This window comes from Rhipicephalus sanguineus, chromosome 4, assembly GCF_013339695.2.
Source record: "Rhipicephalus sanguineus isolate Rsan-2018 chromosome 4, BIME_Rsan_1.4, whole genome shotgun sequence".
NCBI classification, from domain to species: Eukaryota; Metazoa; Arthropoda; class Arachnida; order Ixodida; family Ixodidae; genus Rhipicephalus; species Rhipicephalus sanguineus.
Genome location: NC_051179.1, coordinates 62,158,780 through 62,168,471, shown reverse-complemented (window position 1 = coordinate 62,168,471; position 9,692 = coordinate 62,158,780).

The following is a 9,692-nucleotide window of genomic DNA, read 5'->3' as shown; positions in this document are numbered from 1 at the left end:
AAGGAGCACGACCGCTTCTCGAGTTTCCCGACGAACCGAGCAAAGATATTTCTGCTGCCTTCAACGCCGCGTCGAGAACGCCTGAATGGTAGAGGAGGAAAGTGAGAGATGTTCGAAGGAGAGGAGACGTGAACTGTTTCCTTTCCAGCGGATTGGGGAGGTGCCGCCTTTCCCCGTCATTCCCGCCGCCTTTTTTTTCCTCTTCCTCGTTGGCAGTAAACCACGGCTTCTCTTAACAAGGGACGCGGGCAGCTATGAAAGAAAGGCGGTGGAACGACACCTGCGCAAAGAACGACCGCCTCGAGAAATTGCACGTACCCCCCCCCCTCCGCCTTTTTTCCCCCTTTTGTTACAGCCCAGTTCGGTCGCCCAGCCGCACACACATGCGTGAACTACGCATCATTCTTCGCTTCGGGTTTTTTGCCCCCTCTCTCTCTCTCTCATGAGAGAGAAGGAGAGTGGTGTTAGTGTGTCACAACGCCTCGAGTCGCTCTTGCTTCGCGGCTTTTTGTAACAGGGGCAGCGGCAACGCAGCTCTCGTCCGACGCGCACGTGCGCAGCCCGGAGAAGAGAGCTCCTCCACGGAGGGCCATCTTCACGCCGTCGTCTCACCACCGGCGCTCGGCGGTGGGGCACGACGCTTCATTGTCCCTTTTAGTGGGCCGCGCCCGCACGAGAGCTGCTCAGTTGGATGTTGAAGCCCCCCTCGAGCTGCACCTGTGCCTACCGAACGACACCCCCGTTGGCGCAGCGCGGAAAAGTTTCAACCGCGCCGTTGAACGCCGTAAACGGAAGAACACACAACATTGTGAGTCGGTTCCTCTGCGACCGTTCTACTTCTTCCAGCTTACGCCTCCCATCCTCCTCTACTCTCACTGGTTGTGTCGAAACGGTTCCGCCATTGGCTTTTCTCTACCATGCAGGTGTTATAGCTTCTTTCTATTTCTATTTTTTCGTTCTTTTTTCTCTCTTTCTTTCTTTCTCTCTGTCTGTCTTTCTTTCTTTTCTTTTTTTTTTGCGTTTGCTATTATAGTAATCTTATTCATTACAACCCGTTTACGTAACTCGTAAACGTTTACGTTTCACTTCCTCGATTTCATTTGCGGAAAGGTTTTCCTTCCACTGTAGCCTGTTTACGCATGTGGCCCGCAGCGGTGGTGTCTGGTGGTTTCGGTGCTTGACTGCTGAACTGAAGGTCGCGGGATCGAACCCTGCCCGCGACGACGTATTTCGATGGAGGCGAAATGCTAGAGACCCGTGGGCTTCGATTTAGGTGCACCTTGAAAGAACCCCACGTGGTCGAAATCTCCGGAGCCCTCCTATACGGTGTCCCTCAAAGTGAAATCGTGGTTTTGTGACGTAAAACCCAAACAATTATTATTTTCGTATTTAGTTTACGCGCAGGGGCAGTGTTTTCCCAAGCGGCAGTTAAACGTACCAGATAGATAGATAGATAGATAGATAGATAGATAGATAGATAGATAGATAGATAGATAGATAGATAGATAGATAGATAGATAGATAGATAGATAGATAGATAGATAGATAGATAGATAGATAGATAGATAGATAGATATCGGTGCGAAGATTTGTAACTTCTGGCTTGTGGAAGCTTCTAATCGTGCAGAGTACCTAGGCAACGGCGTAAAATATCATGCTATGTTCGGCTAATCTCGTCGTTCGGCGCCGAAATTTAACATCGTGTACCGGAGAAGCTCGTAAGAAACCAATTTCTTTGAAGTTCGAGTTTTGCCTCCCGCGTGTGAGCACACCCAAGCAAACAGGGAGCGAGAGAGAGAGAGAGAATCTTCGCTCAAACACCGGCGAACTGGCTGCAATCAAAGACGAGGCACTCAATGCGGCGGCCGTGAAGCTTCGGTGGCCTTGACGCGGATCCAATCTTCAGTTCCTGATGAGGAGATTGCGGGAGGGGGAGGGGTGGTAGGCACACACTAAATCACGCGCGACAAGAGAGAGAGAGAGAGAGAAAAAATGTAGGAAAGGCAGAGAGTTTAACTAGACTATGCGTCCAGTTTTCTACCCTAGACATGGGGAGGGGGAATAAGGGAGTAAAAGAGAGAGAGAGAAGGATAGACACATGTCACATCACACACACAGTGCCGAGTTTCACAGGCGGTCGCTCAATGAAGTTGCTTTCAAGCACGGCAGGAGGGCTCGTGTGGCTTTCTGGGCTGATGTGCTGCGCGACCAGGCTCCTAAGATCTTTCCTTCATTAAAGGGCCGATCATCGAGTCTATTCAAGGCACACTGGAGAGTCCGACAAGCTCCGAAGTGCATGGACTAATGTGACAAGCTCATGGGGGTGCTCTAGTAGGTCTTTTTGTAGCGCTTCTAAATCGGAATGCAGAAAAATGGCGGTGCTCTTTCTTCGATAAGGATGTACGGCAGGACAGCGTCAAATAAGCTGCTCCTTATAGGCTTAGCACGAAGAGTGGCAAGAGGTGCATAGGCAGGGGGCAGAGGTATCAGTAGGGAGACGCCGCGATTGTCCTTTGCAAGCCGCAAGCGCTTTTTTTTTTTGTGTGTGATCTATTTGGGAGGGGTGTAGCGAGAACAGAGTGCAAGAAGAAAGAAAGGAAATGAATGAAAGGCGCCTTTGGCGACCGAGCAGCTCGACCAGGGAGAGTAATAAAAATAGAGCTTTGTAAGTGTTTCGGGGAATTTAATTTTCCTTTAAAGCTCTTTTTTTTTTTTCGCCGATGTTGTCCGTCGTTCTGTAGCACTCACGATGTCATTCGCTCAGTGGCCACTTTCATCGTACTCCGCTGGCATCCCACATATCCAATCTTACCCTTTCCTCCTTCAACCCATTATTTAATGGATGAATGAAATTAGATGGTAAGAGGGATGCACGGTAGGACGGATGCGCGAAAGGAATTAAACTAAGTAACAAATTAATGCCTCATTTACCGCACAAAAAATATTTCTTCAGACAAAGAAAAGAAAGACTAGTAATAATGTGGGGAAATATGGAAGGACAATACCGCCTACTGAGCCGATGCAATCTGCTAAGGCGAGTCTTTATTAAGGCGAAAGCCTTACATTCCTCATCAAACACGAAAACTGACCATCGGCGTCGCTCGGCGTCAACACGAGTGACGGCGTCACGATGACGTTATCACGTGACATCGTTGGTTGGTCAAAGGCCGGCCGATCAAGGAGGCAATGCAAAACCAGGTTAGGTGCAGAAAGCTTGCTATGCCTCCGATCTTGGAGGCAGCGCAAAACCAGGGTAAGTGCAGAGAGCTTTCGGAGGGGGGCGAGGAAGGGTCAATACATCCACTCACAAGAAAACGAAGATGTCTAACGCATTTCGTGTCGTCTCAAGCGAATGCATAAGGAACCCTGAGAGTCTTTTGCTTCCTTTTTTTTTTCTTTTATAGCAGTGGTCGGCGCTCATTCTTTTCTCTCGCTGCAACCATAAGTCGCCACAAGCGCGCGGATAAAGTATACGCACACGCAAGCGGCGCAATACTTCACATTCGTGTACCACCTACGCGCAGGTAGCAGCAAGCAAGCCGTAATGTGTCCGCCAATCTTCTTTGACATTCAATATTTCCTCGGTGTGCGTCAGAAGCGAAATTGAAGTACACGCACACGTACTTGCGACGCAGATGCGGTATTACATACCGGCGTCCATCGCGAGGATTTCCGTTCCGAAGTCACATTTCAATGCAAGCGCACGATTTTTTTGCTTGTAACCCGGAAAAGCTCTAACCGACAGAGCTGTCACCTTTCAGACAGTTATTGCATCGTAGAAAAACAAAAAAAAAAACAAATAAAACGAAACATTGTTTACGTGGCCGAGCGGTGCAGTGCACCTTTTCATATATGTATTTTTTTTTTCGAGCGAAATTCCAACAAGCGCTCGCGTATACGTTGTCTGAATTTAGTATTCTCCAGGTGTGGCTGATTTTGCGCCGCTTATGTAGTCGGAAGACGGCGTTATCACGTTTCTCCAGCGAGCGCTGCGCAAATTCCAATTCTCTTCGTTCGCCTCCGGAAACCTTAACCTAAGGACGGCTCGAACGCGGAAGCCTGTAGACGTATGTGTTTGTTCAAGTCATTCCTTTGCTTCAGTCTTCCTTCTTTTTTTCTTTCTTTTTTTTTTTTACTCTGGCCATAGCAGAAACTCACTTTTGAACGTCTCCTGTCGTATAGCTTAATCTTTCTTTTTTCAATCGTGCGGTCAGGCGCTTGGAAAAGGGAAAATTCGGTCAGAGCTTTGACTGAAAGTCATGGAATTTGAAAGTGAGTTCTGAAACGTAGATCCGGAACTGAGGTTTGCGTGTTATTTCTAGATCATAACCACCGTATACAGTGAGAGAATATAAAAAGTGAAAAAAACATACTTATATGCATTTCTCGCTTCGCCTATAGCTATACGTATTGTAACGTATACGTTCCCTTTTTTTTTTTTAATTGTGCGGTAAGTACGATGCGTCATTGTAGCGATGTTAAAAAGAAAGCTGTTGCGGACTTGCGATGTCGCAAGGGTCGCGCGAACCGCAAGGCTAACGGGCCTACACAGGTCGGACGTTTACCTCTTAGTAGCCGGACAGAAAGGACACAGAAAATGACACAACAGAGCGTTTCAGGAAACGACAGGTTCGTATGATGTAGCGGTTACAGCTATACGGACCACGATTGTTGGGAAGGTGATCAATCTCTTGTTCCAGCAGGCAAGAAGTCTACTTGCGTTGGCGGGATGATGAAAGTTCGCTGTAAGCCGGCACAGCTAGACCACAGCTTGTTTTGCCGCGGCCGCGGCGCTTGATCGAACACAGGCGCGTTGTTTTGCGCTGAAGGTGGACAAGAATTCACCGAAAGTTTGGGCGAGTGACCGTTTCTCCGCAGCGGAGAAAGGGTTCTAAAAAGGGAAGGAGATGTGACGCAACAAATCGCAACGCTCTGCAGAAGTTGCGCTTGCTGCTGCTTTACTCGTATAGTTAGTACATATTCGCGATAACAAGAACGTCGGTCATGCGGAATTTACGCGAAACACCGCCAGCTCAGTGTTGAAACTATAGCATGCATACGTTTCCTTCAAAAGCTAGTGTTGTTATAGGTACACTGTCAAGTATGGCGGTGGACTCCTAATCATACCATGCTTTCGTAAACGCCATGAAGTGCTATCTGAGGCAAGTTCTGAAATGAAGCGTATACCATCAAGGCACTCCGTGCATGGGAGACCTCGTTTAATTTTACGTTCCACTTTGAGTAGCATTGATGTATTATACGATCTAATTAACTGGAAAACTGCAAGATGTGACCAAAATTAGAAAGATTCGGGAGCGCGAGCACTGCTTAGTGATAACATTCAACTTTACAGATATGTATCGGCGAACACAAACTGGGTCGTGGATCATGGAGCAAGTTGTAATCGTTTCTTCGGTAATATTACATCACGGCCACTATCAAACACTTCAAATTAACCCTAACAAAACGAAGGCAATAATATTTAGAGCTATATAGAAATAAGATTCTGAACGTTAAACAAGATATTATGTGTGCAGACCAATATATATACATATATATATATATATATATATATATATATATATATATATATATATATATATATATATATATATATATATATATATATATATATATATATATATATATATATATATACATATATATATATATATATATATATATATATATATATATATATATATATATATATATATACATATATATTGTCGCAGAATCACAGAATATAAGATTCTCGGTGTAACATTTTCATCTCATCTAAGCTGGGACTCTCACTTGAGTCATTTATGCAAGAAACTTTCTTTTACTGCGGGAGCTCTGTCGCGTTGTCGAGATATTCTCCCTACACAAATAAAAGTCAGAATATATCAAGCGTTGTTTCAATCACATATAAATTACTGCAGCCTGGTTTGGCCTACTACAACTCAACGCAACATCAACAGAATATTGCTTTTGCAGAAGAACGCTGCCGGTCACATGTTGCCAACACTGGTTATTTATCGCCGACATCGACATATTTTCGCAAGTACAGTATAATTAAAATCCAATATATGTACGAGTTCCGCATCCTGCGATTATTTTACATAAGCCATTCTGCATTTAAACAGTTCATTCAGTTAACTGCTGTTCTGCAACGCAACAGTCACGCTATCAATGCTCGTAATGTGGGAGTCTGGCTTGTACCGCTCTTTCGCACTGACTATAAACTACAGTCATTGAAATATAACCTCCCATGTATTCTAAATAAGCATAAACATTTGCATAAAGCTGCGCTTAATACATTACGTGAAATATTTCTGAATTACTAACGTAGTCATACATTTAAATTGTTTCATACTATTCTACCATATTTCACTGTATATTGCTGTATATGATAAGATGCCTTGCATGCTCTTCTTTTATTATATTGTGTTGATATTATTGTTTCGTGTAGTTTACTGCCAGAATTACAGGTGTACTTTCTTCTATTGCTGTTTTTTTCTTGTACATGTATTGCCATTTATTTTCTATAAATAAGTTCGAGCATTCTGTTTGTATTGTTCGTTGTTAGAATAGTGTTTATCCAAAAAATCATTGCCTGTTACGCTTACATGGGTATTGTTATATGCTTTGCTTATTTAAAAAAAATTCTACCATGTGTGATATGACTTGTACATTTGTTCAAATCTTTTCAGCTGTCACGTGTTGCTACGTAATTGGTCTCCTGGGCCCCAGTCAAGCTGTTTTATTACAGCTTTTAGCCCACGAGACCTTGCAGAATATATTGTTTTTGTTTTATACTGGAAAATAAAGAGAATGAATGAATATATATAGGACAAGTGGTAACTCAAAAGTGCTTTTTATTAGAAATAGGACGTAGAAAAAAAAGACTCTTCCCATTAACTGCTCGAGAGCATTCAGGCGATCTTATCTAATTATTTCAAATTCCGATTTCCTTAGCGTGACAGAGGCATCATTTAAATACATATGAGTTTCGCTATACAATATGTACAAGTGATAGCACTGTCGCTCTCGCGGAATCTTCCCCGACATGCAGCTTATCACTGTGTTGTCTAATATTCAAATTCCGATTTCTTGAGCACAAGAAATCTCTCACTCCTACACCTATCAGCTTCGCGACGATCAACAGACGTGGAACCTCTTCTGTTTTCGGGACATCAGAATTTGTGATGTTAGACAAGATAGTCTGAAAGCTCTCGATTTGTTATGACCGCGCACATGCCTGGCTGTCGAGGAGGCAAGGCTTTTGTTTGACCTGATGCTTCTATAAGGAAAATCAGCTGCCGGATGATCCCTTGGGCTGTGTTCTTCGTGCCGCCTGTCTAAATGTGGGCCCGTTGCCACATATCTCTGAAGTACGCACACACGCGCCCTATACAGCGCGCACTGCTCAGATACAGCAATAATCTACAGCGCTTGAGCTAACGAGGACGGAAGAGAACACAACGCGAGCGCTCGTCTTGTGCTCTCCTCTACCGTCCTCGTCCACTCAAGCGCTTTGAATTGTCACTACGTGCGCCCGGCAAGGACTAACCTTACCCCTGCGCAGATACAATTGACTTTAATCTGTTTTATGAGAATGAGAGTAATAATGGTAGGCAGCAGGAATCTACGGAAATTAGGTATCCGTCCCCTATCGGGCAAATAGGGCCAAATAGGCCATGTAGGCAAATAGGACCAAATAGGGCTTGGCGTGTGCATGCCCGGCCTACTATTTTTCTTTCTTCCTCCCTTCCCTTTTTTCTTCATCGCATTGCGCAATGCTGCCCCCTAACTATTTCCTTCCTCCATGCCGCGAATAGGATTTTCATCCAAGTGCTTAGTATAGCGCAACACTACATTTGCTACAGGCAACAACGACTGCCATGTGTTCATAGTCAGGCCACAATGAAATGCCAAGTGACCTCGATAAATTATCAGACTGCTGTATCAGAAACGGCTCATCGCCGACCAGCCCACGATAGAGAGGATATCATTTATTTGAAAACGACGCATGTATATACGTATGTGACCGGCGCACCTTCAAAGGCCGCATATCTGTACACTCGCCGGCGCCGAGGTTCTCGCGTACAACGCCGCCGCCGTCACCAAAATCTTTAATTCACAATAAACTTCGTTTGAATAAAGGATAATGATAATAACGGTTTGGAGTTTTACGTCTCAAAACCGCGACATGATTGCGAGGGACGCCGTCGTGGAGGACTCCGGAAATTTTGACCATCTGGTGTTGTTTAACGTGCATTGACATCGCACAGAACACGGGGCCTCTAGCATTTCGCCTCCATCGAAATGCGACCGCCGCGGCCGGGATCGAACCCGCGACCTTGGTGGTCAGCAGCCGAGCACCGTAACCGCTACACCACCGCAGCGCACTTCGAATAAAGGAAACGCCTCGGAAACAGACATGTGCTACAATAGCTGCGCACGGCGTCTGCCGCGGTGACATTATGCGGCGCTCGCACCTGTGCAAAGCACGGGACGGAAGAGGAAGCTCAGTTGCCCCTTCAAACGCTCCTCCTGACCCTTTCTTCCGTTCGACGAACGAGCTGTGCGTAAACAGACCTGCCTGCATGGGCCGAACGAAAAAGAAGCCGTTTGCCCGCACGCTGCGAACCTTGCTGACGACGTTTACGCCGCGAGCGGATGCAGGTGTGCGCGGTTTCCACGGGAATGTGCGGAGACACGCCTGAATGGAAGGCACTCTAGGAATGTAAGTCGAAGGAATAACAATACGATATTTTTCTTTTATGACCCGGTTCATGCGACGTCCTTGATAAATAAAGTTTGAGGCACACGGCACGTGCAAAAAGGCATACGCGGTCGACGCAGGCGCACAAACGACGCTCGCCTGCACGGAAGTCAGCGTTTCGGGCGATATCCGCGCCTTGCCCCATAATTTTGCAATCCACTCACCCTCTCTATCGCTCTCTTTCAAGATAGATAGATAGATAGATAGATAGATAGATAGATAGATAGATAGATAGATAGATAGATAGATAGATAGATAGATAGATAGATAGATAGATAGATAGATAGATAGATAGATAGATAGATAGATAGATAGATAGATAGATAGATAGGGTCTGTCTTACCTGTCAACCTACCTCTGTTTGCCATATATCATCATTTAAAATTCAAAGTTTGTTACTTGAACGTGGTGGACAGTGGCACAGCGATACGCCCATGGAGATACCAGTATTCAAGTAGAGGATCCGGATATAGCGGACTTTGAACTAGGCATCGATACCGAAACTATCTAAGAAGAGCCTCAAGTGTAGAGTGCTAGCTCCGCGCTTGCGTCGTGTCCTTGTGAGTGACTGCTCTTCTTTCCTCTTCCTCTTTATTCTCTCGGGCAGAATTTTCGGTATGAGGCTCTATCGATAGCCAGAATGCATTCGGTCGTTAGATATAGTCTTCCGATGTTTAGCGTCCCAACCTATAATGAATATATAAAGCATTCTTCTCACGCGTTGCGCAGTTTTTGTAAGTTTTATACAGGTTTCTTCTTTCTTTTTTCAAACAATCTAGCATGAAGCGCTTGAATAAAGGTACACAGCTAAAAACTTGCCCGTTAGCGAGACGCTCTTTACCGGAAAGTACGAGTACGTGCAATCTTTGTGGCGAAAAGGAGCCTGTATAAGAAGACAGGAGGCGACCAGCACGCGTTAGTG